Source organism: Scardinius erythrophthalmus, assembly GCF_964197995.2.
Source record: "Scardinius erythrophthalmus genome assembly, chromosome: 20".
NCBI classification, from domain to species: domain Eukaryota; kingdom Metazoa; phylum Chordata; class Actinopteri; order Cypriniformes; family Leuciscidae; genus Scardinius; species Scardinius erythrophthalmus.
In genome coordinates, this window is record NC_138240.1 from 36,572,735 (window position 1) to 36,590,223 (window position 17,489).

Genomic DNA, 17,489 nt, shown 5'->3' on the forward strand with positions numbered 1-17,489 from the left:
TCTACAATTACAGATGGATCTTTAATTCCTTTACAGTTTAATAATTATAATTGATAAGGGCAGTTAGCTGTAAGATACATATATATAAATACAAACAGAATTCTTGTGATATTGTCAGATAAACAGTTATGTGACTATGTAAATTGAAATTATAGTCGTTAAGAAATGTCTTTTTGCTAATGAAGTGGGTATATTTTTCATTAGTGAAAAGAAAGTGTTAATAAAGTTGCTGATGAGTGATTCCTGAGACAAAATTTTGACTCATCTCCGTTTCTCCTGTTTTTTCAGGACTTTTAATCTGTTGATCTGTTTGTTTCTCCAAACACTGACAATCAGCATCATAAACAGAGGAGTGTTTATCACTGAAACTTCAGCACGAGAAGAAATCATTATAAGAGAGAGGGAGCATGACAGACCCTGAAGAAACTCTGGGACAAAAGTTTTGAGATCTTTTATTTTTAATATTTGAGTATTTTCATTGTTCTTTTGTGTTTAATCCAAGGCTTTATAGTGTTATATCTTAATGTTTCAATGCAAGTTAATTTTGAATACATTTTGTTAAAATTTTACATAAAGAAATCCTGATGTTGTTCTTTGACTTGTTTCAACACACCTTGATCAGAAGCTCCACCCTCTTACAACACTAACCAGGAAGACACTGACTTGTTATTTCTCTTTTCTGTCATACTGACTTTGTCTCGACAAAAGCAATAAAGAATCAGCGATCAGTGGAGTACGAAAGGGAAAAACTTTACAGAAGAATTTGAGAAGTTTGTTTCTGAACAAGTTTGTTTCTGATCTTTGTGATTCTCATGGTGATTTGTTTTTTTAAGCCATCGTTCAGAAAGTGAAAGTAAAGTTCAGAATGCTGGAGCTCAAACAGTGAAAATGGATTCACTAAATGTCTCTGCAGAAGAACTTTCTTGTCCTGTGTGTCGTGAAATCTACAAGGCTCCTGTTCTTTTATCCTGTAGTCACAGTTTCTGTAAAGAGTGTCTTCAACAGTACTGAAGAACCAAGAAATCTCAGGAGTGTCCTGTCTGCAGGAAAAGATCAAACTATCATCCTCCAGTTAATCTTGTGTTAAAAAACTTGTGTGAGTCGTTCCTGAAGGAGAGAAATGAGAGGCGTTCATCCGGGTCTGAGGAGATCTGCAGTTTATACAGAGAGAAACTCAAACTCTTCTGTCTGGAGGACAAACAGCCTGTGTGTTTAGTGTGCAGAGATTCAAAACAACATGACAATCATAAATTCAGACCCATCAGTGAAGTGGTTTCATCATATAAGGTAAGACAAATGTTTCTTGATTCACATGTAAAGAACTAGCCTAGAAATTTAGACGCACCCTAGTGGCAGCAAAATGTATTTTGCAGCCAGGGTAGTCTAGCAACTCTCCATTGACTTTCGAGCTGTAAAAACCTAAATTGGGTCAGGCCAATCACGTCGTGTATAGAGTAGGCGGGGCGGGCTTAACATAATGACGACAGAGTTGCGCCGGTTCCCTGCCACTTGAAAACAAAGAATGGCTGCTGTTGGAGAACAGTCTTTCGAATCGGCTTTGTTCGTGACTCTGGAGGACTTTGAGTTTGGTTTTACATTGAGAAAAGAGCAAAGAACAGCACTTAAGTCATTCTTTAAAAAAGGAAGATGTGTTTGTAGTTTTGATGGCCAGATATGGCAAAAGTTGAATCTATCAACTAGCTCCGCTGTTGGGAAAACGCTCTGGTTGGTTGAAGTCATAAACACAGATTGTTACAATTACTAACGTAACCTCAGAATCCTGAGTTTATGAGCATTACATCAGTAACTGACGCTTATGTGGAAAACTTAGCTTTTCCCTGAATACTGAAGCCTGATTGGTTCACGTCAGTGTATCTGCACAGACAAATGACTTTTCAGTCCTCCAAAACGGACAGGACAGAGTGCCTATTCAAGTCACAGCGAAAGCCATTTTCATCCAAATTTTTCTACTGATGAGCAGCAGCGTTGTTTTGTGTACAGTAGCGCGACAAACTAGACAAAACTCACTCCCTTTATCTCAGGGAAACAGGGTTACGTTAGTAACTGGAACATTCCCTTTCGATACTGTTCACTCGCCTTGCATAAGTGGCTGACACTTATGGGGAATGCAATCCAAGAGCGCCGTGCTACTAGCACATCTTATATCAACAAATATCAAAAAAGTGCGCGAAGCAAGAGACAGTCCGAATGGTAGGACTGTATTATTTGGTAAGCCACCCCTTCGAACGTGAATCTCAAGAACTGTGATCAGAGGCTATTTGGATATGAAAGTATGTGTCCTTCAGATCCACTGATAAACCAATCAGATCTGTGAGAGGATTTGTTTCAAAGTTAGCATTCTGAATGGCCGTCTTACCAGAGCACGGTTCAGACATCTCAAATCGAGGATGAGCCTGAGGCCGCCATCCTTCTCTGGAACGAGGAAGAAGCGGCTGTAAAAGCCTTGTGCTTCAGCTCGGAGGACGTGAGCGTCGATGTCCGAGACTGAAGTGTTAGGTGTTAGTGTTAGTGAAGGTGCTGTTCTAGGACCACCAAACTGGCCAATCGCTTGGGCATTAGACTTCTTCTCCTGTGGCACGCAGGCCGAGGTCGGTCGCGCTGCACAGCTCTTTGAAGGCCGCTGGGTCAAGACCAGTTTCATCCATGGTGCAGAGAAGCTCGACCTGGTAGACTTGAAGGACCACCATTGTATGAGGGGCAGATCCAGCTTGACCATTCGCTGCATACTTTCTGACCACGAGGGCAGATCTAGTTCTGCACGGCTTAGAGGGATGGGCAGCTTTAGGCAGAGATGTGCGGCGACGGTCTCTCCCAATGGGGGAAGCTTGGTGTAGCCTTTTTCCAGGCACTCGCTCCAGATGAGGGAAGCATGGCATTTTTCAACAAATGTCGCTCAAATTTGCTCTTTTAAAGGGGTCATATGACAGTTCTAAAAAGAACATTATATTGTGTATTTGGTTTAATGCAATGTGTTTACGTGGTTTTAGGTTCAAAAAAGTAATTGCATTTGGGCCGTGTCAAAGACGACCTCCAGGAACGAGATGCATTGGATGGGGGACAGTGAGCTTTTGCTTAGATTGATCCTGAACCCCAGACTTTACAACTGGCTGAGGAGCAAAGATCTGTGTGCGCATAGTTCCTCTTTCGATTGGGCTAAAAGCAGCAAATCATTGAGGTAATTCAGGATGCGAAGTGAAGGCAGACGGAGAGGAATAGTGAACTTGTGATGATTAGGGAGCACACCATGATTTATTCAGTTCTTCATGGACTTCTGGGAAGAAGAGTTTGCTCAATCCTCCGCTTCAGAGGCAGCCAGAGACATAGTGCCATCAAAGTCCTCCTCGGAGCTGCCAAATGAAACCATGGCACTCGCTCCAGATGAGGGAAGCAGGGAGCCCTGCAGGAGCAACACTCGTGGCACGGCATTTTACAACAAATGTCGCTCAAATTTGCTCTTTTAATAGTGACATTGTCTCTTGAAGAGTTGCCGGATAGCCCAGAGGAGAAGCAGCGAGTCAGCTTTAGCTGTCGAAGCATAATTCACAGACGTGAACCAATCAGGCTTCAGTATTCAGTGTTGATCTGATTGAACAGGGCTGCAGTGATCAGGACTGGTTGTGTTTAGTCCAGCTGAACTACATTATAAATGCAGTTTCATAGATTTGAGGAATTAGTAACTATAGAGGTAAATTCATGCAGGCCAAATTGTTATTGGATAACGTTTTTTGTTTCAATAAATAACACTGTCATTTACAAACTGTTCTTTGTGTTTACTCAGGTTGCCTTTGTTTTATGGTAGGTTTTAATTTCTGAATCAATTTAGTATGAGATGTACACAAAAACAGAAGAAATCAGGATGGGGGCAAATACTTTTTCACTGCATTATATGATCATATCACTGTATTGTCTTCTCTTCACTGTAATCTGGAGTTTTATGTATTTTTGTTCAATTCTAGGAGGAGCTCAATACAGCACTGAAGTCCTTACAGGAGAAACTTCAACACAATGAAGAAATGAAAGCAGAGTTTAAGAAAACAGTTCAACACATCAAGGTGAGGAAACAGAGACGAGAGTCATTTTCATTACAGCTGTTGGATCACTATATACAGTTATGATTTGATATAATGGATTCCAGTTTATTATTTCTGTAAATGACTAGCAGCAATCTGCTTCTGGACCCGTTTTATGTCGGGTATCCGAGTTTATCTGGGATATTAATGATGTGTGTCGATTGAGATGATTGAAGTGAATGTGCTTTGATTTCAGTCTCAAGCTGAGCACACAGAGCGTCAGATTATACAGCAGTTTGAGAAGCTTCATCAGTTTCTCAGCGATGAAGAAGAAGCTACAGTCACTGCACTGAGGGAGGAAGAGGAGCAGAAGAAGCAGAGGATGAAGGAGAAGCTGGAGGAGATGAACACACACATCTCAGCTCTTTCACACACAATCAAAGACATGGAGGAGATGATGAAAGCCAATGACGTCTGCTTTCTGAAGGTCTGATTTCAGATCATTGGTTGATTGATTGATGATTGATTGAGATCTTGATGATAAATACCTTGAGTCAAGTCATGAACCACTCTTTCCTGTTTCGAATGCGCATGCGTTGCGTCTGAACGCGTTGTTGTCTTTGGAGCTCCATCGATTGATTTATAATTCTTGATTTCTCTTTAAACTCACTTACAACAAACATTTTATACTTTTCCTCACCTCATAGTTACAACGCGGACTGTTGAGCAGACGCATCTCAAGCCTAGTGATCCAACGCTGGATACTCCTATAGGTTACGTCCATGGATCACGGCTGAACGCGTTGTGACGAGTGTCTCTGGGCTCATCAGCGTCGCCCTGGCAACCAACACGCTGCACCTGCACGTCTTCATCACTGGCCGATCGGTCCCAGCTGCCGCTCGTCAACACAGAGCTTAAGAAGCCACCGCCGCTCTCACTCAGGCAGACTCACGTCTCATGCAGATCGCTCTGGTACTAACGTTCTCTCTCTCTGTACGCAGAAGGCAGCGAGTGACCGACGGCCTCAGCACGCACGCCTGGACACCCCTTCACGGACACGAGGACACGTTAAGAACACCAGACACGATCACGCCGAGCACCTTTTTCCCCCCATCACCTTCACTTCAATTGTAAATAAAATCCACCCTCCGGGGCCATTGCACTGAGCTACCTTGTTGTGTGATTTCTCACCCGTGACATCTGGTGGAGAATGCGGGCAAGTGCATGAGAAATCACACACAAGTGTTTGCGTTCACCTGCACTGCAGCAACAGATTATGGAACATCTGGCCACTCGGCAGGGCGGGGCCGAAGCAGAACTCGCCGCCCTCCGCGCCCAAGCAGCCCCGCGCGTTCCACTACCTGACCCCCGGATGCAAGCGGTCCGGCTCTTGCCGAAGATGACAGTGCATGACGATGTGGAAGCCTACCTTCAAATGTTCGAATCCACAGCTCACCGCGAGGGATGGGAACCGGACTTCTCACGGGTGAGGCTCAACGGGCGTTCTTCTCGCTACCCCCAGCGAGGGCTGATGATTATGAAGAGGTAAAACGGGAAATCCTTGCCCGGCTGGGGCTTTCCTCCATTTGCGCTGCGCAACAGTTCTTCGAGTGGGAGTATAAAGCCCGGGTGCCAGCGCGAGCCCAGGCTGCTGAACTCGCCCGTTTAGCCCAACACTGGCTGCTGGAAGGAGAGCCCACCGCAGCCCAGGTAGTGGAACGTGTGGTGGTCGATCGCCTCCAACGAGCCCTGCCCAGAGCCCTCCGCCAAGCCGTCGGAATGAGGAATCCCACCACTGTCCGGGACCTAGTAGAGGCGATCGAGCTGGCGGACGCTGTCCAACACCGGGAGGCTGGGGAGAGAGCGCCGCCGTTTCCCCGGAGGGTGGTCCAGGAGCGACGCACGCCGGAGGGCACCCCGCGCGCAGTTGGCAGGCCGACGGTTCCCTCACCAATGGACGAGCCAATGCCCACCGCCGATCCCAACACGTCTCCGCGGACCTGGCTGGCGGGTTGCATCGTACATCAGCGCGTCCCACCTGCGGCCCCAGAAGCGGACGTCACCGTGAATGGCAAACCAGTACGGGCGCTTCTGGATTCGGGCAGTGCGGTCACCCTCATCCAAGCTCGACTGTGCCCTCCATATCACAACCAAAAGAGTCTACTACCCATTACTTGTGTGCACGGTGATACCCAACAGGTTCCAGCTCGTCGTATCAACGTCGCTGCAGCTCATGGCAGTTGGCCTGTGGAGGCTGGAATAATGGAAAACCTTCCGGTCTCTTTACTCCTCGGCCGGGATTGGCCCGGGTTCGACCGCCTGCTCGCTGCCGCCGCCCAGCCCGCCAGCCAGGAAGGGAACCGTCGTCGCCGCAGGCGGCCACGAAGACCCCGCCCCGGCCGGTCCTGCTTGCTTCGGACAGCGGGAGAGATGGTGAGTCCCCCTCTCAAACTACTAACCTTTTTTATGATGTTTTTCGTCAGGCCAGTGAGGGGGGCTCTTTTGCCAAAGAACAACGGGAGGACGATCGGCTGAAGCATTACTGGGGGCAAGTCCGCGCTGTGGATGATAAGGACGTCCTCCCACGGCCCCATCCTCTCCCGCACTTCATCGTCCGAAGAGGCCTGCTGTACTGCATCGCCCAGCGAAGGGGGGAGGAGAAGGAGTTGTTAGTCGTCCCACGGACCAAGACGGAGACTATTCTGGAACTTGCACACTCCCATCCTATGGCGGGTCACCTGGGAGCCACGAATACCGCTCAGCGCATCCGGGACCGGTTCCACTGGCCAGGTTTGGATGCGGAAGTGAAGAGGTTCTGCCAGGCATGTCCTACCTGTCAGCGCACCGCACCCGGATCTCCTCCCCCCAGTCCGCTCATTCCTTTACCCTCCGCTTCTGCAACGACTTCCGCCGTCTCAATGAAGTCTCCGAATTTGATGGCTATCCCATGCCTCGGGTGGATGAGCTGTTGGATCGGCTGGGGAGGGCCCGGTACATTTCCACTCTCGACCTGACAAAAGGATACTGGCAAGTCCCACTTACCCCGTCTGCCAAACAGAAGACAGCGTTTTCCACTTCCACTGGGCACTGGCAGTACCGGACCCTTCCCTTCGGCCTGCACGGGGCGCCCGCCACCTTCCAGCGTATGATGGATATCCTCCTAAGACCCCACCAGGCCTATGCAGCCGCCTACCTGGATGATGTCGTCGTACACTCCGAGGCATGGGAGGAACACCTGGAACGTCTGCGGAGGGTGCTCTCGGAGCTCCGGCGGGCTGGGCTAACCGCCAACCCCCGAAAATGCCACCTAGCGCTCTCTGAAGCGAAGTACCTGGGCTTCCAGGTAGGCCGTGGCCTCATCCGACCACAGGAAAAGAAGGTAGAGGCCATACTTACCGCTTCCCAGCCCCAGATGAAGACCCAGGTACGAGCTTTCTTGGGGTTGGCGGGGTACTATCGCTGTTTTATCCCCAACTTCTCCTCCTTAGCCGCCCCTCTGACAGACCTGACCAGGAAGGGGCAGCCGGAGAAAATACAGTGGACAACAGCCGCCGAGGAGGCCTTCGCCCGGCTCAAGACAGCCCTTACCTCGTCACCAGTACTCCGCGCCCCCGACTTTAGCTGCCCCTTCCTGCTGCAGACGGATGCCTCCGACACCGGACTCGGAGCCGCCAACGCCAACGCAGATGGGCTCTCGCGGATATGGACAGCTTACGCAGGTCTGTCAGAGGTCATTCCCCACCCACCCCTTGTTTCACCCCTACTATCTCCTTTCGTTCCCAGGGCCAGAACGACGCTTAGGGGGGGGGAATGTGACGAGTGTCTCTGGGCTCATCAGCGTCGCCCTGGCAACCAACACGCTGCACCTGCACGTCTTCATCACTGGCCGATCGGTCCCAGCTGCCGCTCGTCAACACAGAGCTTAAGAAGCCACCGCCGCTCTCACTCAGGCAGACTCACGTCTCATGCAGATCGCTCTGGTACTAACGTTCTCTCTCTTTGTACGCAGAAGGCAGCGAGTGACCGACGGCCTCAGCACGCACGCCTGGACACCCCTTCACGGACACGAGGACACGTTAAGAACACCAGACACGATCACGCCGAGCACCTTTTTCCCCCCCATCACCTTCACTTCAATTGTAAATAAAATCCACCCTCCGGGGCCATTGCACTGAGCTACCTTGTTGTGTGATTTCTCACCCGTGACAGCGTCTTCTCCACACTCACTTACAAACAAAAATTTTTTCGCCTATTGTGCGTCTACTCTACACCCGTACCACTAAAAAGACGGATTATATCCAAGACTTCAGCCATAAATTAGTATTAATATTGATAGCATCACTGGTAGCGTCATTGCTAACTTAACGTTACTGTCCATCTGTTAAAATGGTGAATATATCAGATGTAAGTAGTCTACCTTTTGGTGCAGGTGAAGACACATTTGAGCTGCACGTGGTGCAGTCTGAGCTGGAAGCTGTTGAGAAACAGAGCCACGACCTTTTAGTGAGACAGGCCGAGCTGATAGACCGGCGTTTGGCTCTTGAAACATCACGCGCCGATGCACACAAATCAGAGATTAACGTTACTAACCCGCTGACTCCGACCTCGTCTACTCCGTGCGTTTCTCAACATCGGTCCCGAGTGCCGAGGTCGCGATCAGCCATGGTCTCGTTCACTCTGGCTCCAACACGCCATCACAAAGCCTGGATGGTTCCGCAGCGGAAGACGCGAGTCAGGTCTAGACCAAGAAAATTCTCTCAGACCCTCCCGGTTTTGAGATATCCACACAAAACCGCTTCTCCCCTCTTCGCGAAACAGAACGCGATGCTGTGATCATCGGCGATTCCATCGTTCGACACATACACGCTACGTTAAATAAAAGTAAGGTGCATAGTCACTGCTTTCCTGGTGCTTGTGTTTCTGAAATCGCTGCTCACGTTCCCGAGATTCTGAATGATAACGAGCGCGTCGGAACTGTGGTCTTGCACGCGGGAGTGAACGACATCAGGCTGCGCCAGACGGAGGTTTTGAAGAAAGACTTCAGGAATCTGATCGATACGGTACGCAGCACATCGCCTGATATAACGATCATTGTGTCAGGACCGCTTCCCACGTACCGTCTAGGACATGAAAAGTTTAGTAGATTATTCGCGCTAAATGAATGGTTAATGTCATGGTGCAATGAGCAGAAACTGCTCTTTGTAAATAATTGGAATCTGTTTTGGGAGCATCCTAGGCTTTACCGTGCTGATGGCTTACACCCAAGCAGATTCGGATTGGATCTTCTGTCAGATAACATCTCCAAAATGTTAAATACCTTTTGACTAGTAACCAAAAGTCCAAATCATAGTCTCTGCTGCACCAATTTAACTGATATAAATAGTGTTGAACATTGCATAGAAACTGTGTCTATTCCTCGTTTAGTGAGATCAAATAATAAATCTACTGCAGGGTCTAGAAAAAATCTAATTGTTATTAAACCAGAAAATGTTGCTATTAGTAAACAAAAACAATTTATAAAGCTAGGTCTTCTAAACATTAGATCACTCACACCTAAGGCAGTTATTGTAAATGAAATAGTCACAGATAATAGCTTCGATGTACTTTGCCTAACTGAAACCTGGCTTAAACCAAATGATTATTTCGGTCTAAATGAGTCTACTCCAGCAGGATACTCCTATAAGCATCAGCCCCGTCTGAATGTTCGTGGCGGCGGTGTTGCAACAATCTATAGAGATATTCTCAATGTTACTCAGAAAACGGGCTAAAAGTTTATTTTGTTTGAAGTACTTGTACTAAATGTTACGCTCTTAGATGTTCGAAAAACATCCCTATTATCTCTAGCCTTGGCTACCGTATATAGACCGCCTGGGCCTTACTCTGATTTCCTAAAAGAGTTTGCAGATTTTCTCTCAGACCTATTAGTTAATTTCGATAAAGCATTAATTGTTGGATACTTTAATATCCACGTAGATAATTCAAATGATGCGTTAGGGGCTGCGTTTACAGATTTATTAAACTCTTTTGGGGTCAAGCAAAACGTCACCGGACCAACTCATCGTTTTAATCATACACTCGATTTAATTATATCACATGGAAACGATCCAACCGATATAGATATCATTCCACAAAGTGACAATGTCACTGACCATTATATGGTAACTTGCATATTACGTACTCCTGTAATATATCATGCTGCGCTGCGTTATCAATTAGGCAGAACAATCCTTCCATCCACCATAGATAATTTTTCAAATTGCTTATCTGATCTGTCTTAGCTGCTCAGTGAACCCAAACAAACAGATGAATTTGAGGAATTAACTAGCACTATGAGCACCATTCTCTCTGGAACACTGGATATTGTTGCACCCATTAGATTAAAAAAGGTCAGAGAGAAAAGTAAAGCACCATGGTACAACAATACTACGCGTGTTCTAAAGAGAGAAACCCGTAATTTAGAGCGTAAATGGAAAAAAACTAACTTAGAGGTCTTTAGAATCGCATGGAAAGACACGTCACGTTACAAAAAGGCCCTAAAAGCGGCCAGGGCTGAGCATCTCCGCAAACTAATACAAAACAACCAAAACAATCCTAGGTTCTTATTTAACACCGTGGCTAGACTAACAAATAAACAGATGTCTCCCGAACAAAATATTCCGTTACAGTTTAGTAGTAATGATTTCATGAAGTTCTTCACTGTGAAAATAGAAAACATCAGAACCACAATTGTAAACGTTCAATCCTCAATCGCGCCTTATAATTCAGCCTCAATTATCACCCCGCAAGAACAATTACAGTGCTTTACAACTATAAAACAAAAAGAGTTAAATAAACTTATTTCATCTAAAACAACAACATGTTTATTAGATCCTATACCAACTAAACTACTGAAAGAAGTGTTACCTATAGTGGAAGAGCCTCTCCTCAATATTATTAACTCGTCTTTATCTTTAGGTTATGTTCCAAGAACATTGAAACTGGCAGTTATAAAACCTCTCATTAAGAAACCACAATTAGACCCACATAATCTAGCAAATTATAGACCCATTTCAAATTTACCTTTTATGTCTAAAATACTAGAAAAAGTTGTGTCCGCCCAACTGGGCTCTTTCTTGCATGAAAATGACATCTATGAAAAGTTTCAGTCTGGATTCAGGCCGCATCATAGCACTGAAACTGCGCTTGTTAAAATCACAAATGATTTACTTTTAGCTTCTGACCAAGGCTGTATCTCAATATTAGTTTTACTTGATCTTAGTGCTGCGTTCGATACTATAGATCACACAATACTCTTAGATCGATTACAAAATTATACTGGTGTTCAAGGACAAGCATTAAGCTGGTTTAGATCGTATTTATCTGACCGCTACCATTTTGTTTATTTAAATGGAGAAAAATCGATCATAACTTCAGAAAACTATGGAGTGCCGCAGGGATCTGTGTTAGGCCCTCTGCTATTTTCAATATATATGCTGCCACTTGGAAATATTATAAGGAAACATGGAATTAGTTTCCATTGTTATGCTGATGACACTCAAATCTATATTTTATCACGGCCGGATGAAAACGCTAAATTATCCAAACTGACAGAGTGTGTTAAAGATATAAAAGATTGGATGACGTGCAATTTTCTTTTATTAAATCCAGACAAGACAGAGGTACTACTTATCGGTTCAAAAAACCACCCACAAAACCTCTCACAATACAACTTTAACATAGTAGGATGTCCTGTTACTTTATCCGCTACAGTAAAAAACCTGGGTGTTATATTAGACTGCAACCTGTCTTTTGAAAATCATATTTCATATGTTACAAGAACAGCCTTTTTCCACCTTAGAAACATTGCTAAGCTACGTAACATGCTATCAGTTTCTGACGCAGAAAAGTTAGTTCATGCGTTCATGACCTCGAGACTAGATTACTGTAATGCTTTATTAGCCGGTTGTCCTGCAACCTCAATAAACAAGTTACAGTTAGTCCAAAATGCTGCCGCTAGAGTTCTTACTAGATCAAGAAAATATGATCATATAACACCGATTTTAACATCACTACATTGGTTACCTATAAAGTTCCGTATTAATTACAAGGTATTGCTACTGACTTATAAAGCCCTAAACGGCTTAGCTCCAGTCTATTTAACCGATCTTCTATTGCCCTGTAATCCATCGCGCTCTTTAAGGTCACTAAATTCGAGGCGTTTGGTCATACCTAGGATATCCAGATCCACCAAAGGAGGGAGAGCATTTTCACATTTAGCTCCAAAACTCTGGAATAGCCTTCCTGATACTGTTCGTTGCTCAGACTCGCTCTCCCAGTTTAAAACTAGATTAAAGACGCATCTCTTCAGCCAGGCATTCATATAATATTTTTAATCCTACAGTTAAATCCGACCTCTAGTTCATAAATGCCAGAGGAGAACTGGCCCCCGACTGAGCCTGGGTTCTCCCAAGGTTTTTTTTTCTCCATTAGGTCACCTGATGGAGTTTTTCGGTTCCTTGCCACTGTTGCCTTTGGCTTGCTCAGTTGGGGATATTTGGGGATATTTAATTTAATTAATCAATCAACTATACTATTGATCAGCATTACCAAATGTGGACGTTCCACTAGAAACAAACATTGATGTTTTGTTTTAATTTAATATGTGAAGCTGCTTTGATACAACCTATGTTGTGAAAAGCGCTATATAAATAAACTTGACTTGACTTGATAAATGGTGTGTTTGTTCTGCAGGAGTTTCCAGTCTCAATGGAAAGGTGAGTGATCTGCTCCTGTCTCTGGTCTCTCTGGTTCTGATCCAAAGCCACTGCAGTTCTGACTCCTGAATGTTCTTCCAGAGTCCAGATCTCACACCGGATCCACAGATGGCTTCTGGAGCTTTGATTCATGTGCCACGATACTTGGGCAACCTGCCGTTCAGAGTCTGGAAGAAGATGCAGGACATCGTCCAAAACAGTGAGTCTGACAGCAGGAGATCTGATGGGTGGAGAGTTAGAGGCTCTTCATGACATAGATAGATAGATAGATAGATAGATAGATAGATAGATAGATAGATAGATAGATAGATAGATAGATAGATAGATAGATAGATAGATAGATAGATAGATAGATAGACAGACTGATAGATAGATAGATAGATAGATAGATAGATAGATAGATAGATAGATAGATAGATAGATAGATAGACAGACTGATAGATAGATAGATAGATAGATAGATAGATAGATAGATAGATAGATAGATAGATAGATAGATAGATAGATAGATAGATAGACTGATAGACTGATAGATAGATAGATAGATAGTACATAATATTACACACTGATATACTTAAAAGTATAATTAAGTATTCAAAGTATACTTTGCTTGTAGTTGTGTTAACTTTTTTGATCGGGTAGCCTATTAAATATAAATAATATTGATTAAAAAATAAAAACATAAATTTTTTATTATATTTTTGATTATTTGATTATTTTTTTATATTATTTTTTTGAAAATATTGATTAAAATATTGATATAAAACAGATATGTTTCTAATTCTGTGTATCTGAATTTTTGTGTAGGCTAGTCCACTGGTAGTGTACATAGGAATTTACTTTAATTATACTTTACTCATTGACTGAGTTTTCCAGCTATCCATGTTTCCACTGTTATACGGTAGGGGGTGCTATGGCACATCTACTAGTGCAGAAGAATCTCCAGATCAAAACACAGAGAAGAAGAAGCTGAAACAAATGATAGAAGATTGCTCACTCAAATGTAAAATAACTTGATCATCAAACATTAAACAGCTTGTAAATCGAAACTGCTTAATGTTTCCAAATGAAACGAATGTAACCCATGAAGAGAAAACGACTGTGAAGCTTTGGGGTGTTGGACTCGATCTACTCCATCTGTGTATTGATCATCGTTCTGAATCTGATCAAGGCGTAGTCTTTGACAAAAATGTTTTTTTTTTAAAATGTTGCCTTTCTTTATGAAACTTACCAACATTCAAGTGTTGATAAAAAAGGATGCATGAAGCTAATAAAATGTTTTTAAAATTAAAGTAGAGTTAAAGGTATTTTTAAAGGTATAAAAAAAATAGTAGTTTACTGAGAGTATACTTTAAAGTGTACTTTCATAAACAAAAAAAATTGCTACAAGTATTAAAATAGTAAACTACTAGTATACCCATAAGTTCACTTGCAGTACAAATGAGAAACGTAGTTATGAACTAGTTGTGCACTTAAAGTTTACTACTGTTACACTTATAGTGCACTTAAACATATACTTTAAAAGTGGGCCAATTTAGTCCCAAGCGGTATTAAAATAATACACTTACAAGTTTACTACTAGTACATATTGACATTAGTATACTTACTGCATAATGTATACTTAAAAATATACTTGAACATTACTTAAGTATACTTCATAAAATGAACTTGAAGTTTACTTCTTTTTCGTAACGGTTAACATGTTGCTAACATGGTAGCACAATTAGCATTTTTTTAACATGATGTTAACACATTTATCTTTTTGCTAACATGATTACCATGTTCTTAGCATTATGCTAAAATGATTATCATTTTGCAAGCATGCCTTTAACAAAATGTTAACAAGATTAGCATGTTGCTAGCATAATGCTAACATGATTAGCATGTTGCTAACATAATGCTATCATACAATTAGCATGTTGCGAACAAGATGCTGACATGATTATCAGGTTTTTAGCATGATATTAGATTGATTGTCATATTTTGCCAAACAAGATGCTAACATTATTAGCATGATTGTAGTATAGTGTTAACACAACCACCATGTTGCTTGCATGTTTTAAAAAGATGCTAAAATGATTAACATGATTCTAACGTGATTAACATGTTATTAGCATGGTGCTAACATGATTAACATGCTGCTACTGTGTTTTAGTAAGCATTTTTGACATGTTTCAACATTTAGCTAATCGCTATTAGCATGTAACTATTCTGCTAGCATGTGTAGCATGATGGAAGTCCTGCTTGCTAGTATTAGTCAAAGGAGCCAACCACCATGTCTCTACGATGTTCTGGTGCAGAGATATAGGTCTTGCTGAACAGTTGCTAGGGTACTTTGTTTAGTTGCTAGGGAGTGGCTTGGCAGCTGCCAATGATGTTACTTCAAAGGCTGCTTGCATGATATAAACCAACCGCAACTCCTCTATGACATTCAGATTACAAGATATCCCTCTTTGGATTTTGTTTGCTAGGGTGCTCAACAATGGTTGCTAGGGCGTGGCTAGGAAGTGTTGAAGGTGATTCATGATTGGCTGAGCCCACCCTCATGTTTCTATGACACTTCTATCAAAAGATATTCCTCATGATCTCTTTGAATGGAAGTCTATGGGATTAGTTTGCTAGGGTGCTTTAAATGGTTGCTAGGGTGTTGCTAGGGTGTATAATAGTGATACTTTGCCTTTTGGCACCACTAATAATAAATCATTTCTCAAGCCAACATAATAAGTCAAACCCAACAGACAGTCATAATAAACTAATTTAAAACAAAAACACAGAATATAAGAGCCAATAAAATGAAGATGATCAGATGCTGAAGATCAGACACACACTTACAGTTCTTCATCTACAGCATAAATCTCAACAGATCTCATTGATTTATTGTTATTTAACTTTCCCAAAGTATCAGTTTCTCTTGATGGACACAAATGTCTGAATCTCATATTTAATGTTTGTAGTTGATGCCGTTAAACGCTGATGATAAAAACGAGTGTGAAACTAATAACAGCACTGACAGTGATCAGAGGAACATGTGTTTGATCAACAGGACGAGTGTCATAATTCATAATAATCTGTGTTGGGTTCACTCTTGATCATTATATGAAGATCAGAATAAAAGCTTCTGTTGATTGTGTCTCATCAGCTCCTGTGATTCTGGATCCAAACACTGCAGATCCACGTCTCGTCCTGTCTGATGATCTGACCAGTGTGACAATATCATATCAACCTGTTCCTGATAATCCAGAGAGATTTGACCGGTGTCTCTGTGTTCTGGGTTCAGAGGGCTTTAACTCAGGAACACACTGCTGGGATGTGGAGGTTAAAGAGAGTTCATGGTGGAGTCTTGGAGTAACTACAGCATCAAACCAGAGGAAGGGATGTGTTATCTTCAACACTGATGTCTGGAGTGTGGAGTATGAAGAGGAGGACGTAATGTTTTTTGATGAGGACGGACTATATATACCTTCAGATTCTGGTTTTCGTGTTAAACAGAAGCTTGATCGTGTGAGAGTGAATCTGGACTATGACGGAGGAACGGTGTCGTTCTCTGATCCTGTAACTAACACACATCTACACACATTCACAACCACCTTCACTCACACACTCTTTCCATTCTTCCGGTGTTCTTCTGGCTCTCTGAGGATCTTACCGGTCAATAGTTAGTAAACGTCACTCCTGTAGATCTGGATCTTCCTGCTTTCATCATGTTTCCAATATTTAATCCATATCACATGAGTAAGAGTGCTGTTGATCTGAATATCAGTACGGTGGCTGTGATTGGGCCGTGATGATCACATGACTGATATCCAGCACTACAGCAACACTCAGATCAATAAACAACAAGTTTTCATTTATATTCCACTTCACACAATTAGACGATTAGAGACCGTTTTAGCATTCATGTTTTCAGGATAATTGACATTTAACCCATTATTTCAGTCAATGTGTGTTTATTCATTTCTAACTTTTTTGCATCATAATTATATGATTATATATATGTTTTTTTCTTGTATTATATCAAATCACTGAAGCAGTAAATCCTGCACATTCTCAGTGTTTGTTCAACATGAGACTAAATGAATAATTATTTCAGTTATAGAGGAGAAATGATCATTTGTTCATTGGAATAAATGGATGTAAAAGGTTCTTGCTGATAATCTTGTGTTTTAAATAAATAAATAATATGTGATTATGTGATTTAATGCTCAGAGTGAAAGATTAAATGTTTGGGATGATAATTAGGGTTTAAGTCGTGGAAACAATACTTTACAGACGTAACATGTTTATTTGACCTTTCTTTCTGCCTTTATTGGAAACTCCTTCAGTCTTCCTTCGTTTGACAGACGCACATCTGTAGTTTTGACGAGCGGCAGAGATTTACAAGGCGCTGTTTTCCTCATCCATTTCAAACAACATGTTATTATATATTATTAAATTGTATACAAAAAAAATATTTTTATTAACAAGTGTCATGATTTTTTGTACTTCATTATAAAGACATTGATTATAACTTCATTCAACTTCATTATATTTAGATCAATACTTGATCCAGCAATATTCAGAAACGGGTGCAGCTATTAGGCTATTTTTCTGCTTAACTTTTTTTAGATTATAAAAAACAGACAAAATGACAAAAATAAGGAAGAATGATGTTTGAGAGGTAACATGTATTATTCTTACCAATATTGATAAAATAATTTAGTATACA

The 17,489-nt window shown here is 42.5% G+C and overlaps 1 pseudogene across 1 annotated transcript; it reads left to right on the plus strand.

Annotated features, from left to right (window-relative positions):
- The first annotated feature begins 869 nt into the window (after positions 1-869).
- On the plus strand, positions 870-16,545 carry LOC308680505 (zinc-binding protein A33-like; annotated as a pseudogene). Its single transcript, XR_014032269.1, has 6 exons — positions 870-1,287; positions 3,978-4,073; positions 4,288-4,518; positions 12,762-12,784; positions 12,866-12,983; positions 15,924-16,545. The product of XR_014032269.1 is annotated as a zinc-binding protein A33-like (transcript).
- Positions 16,546-17,489: the final 944 nt, after the last annotated feature.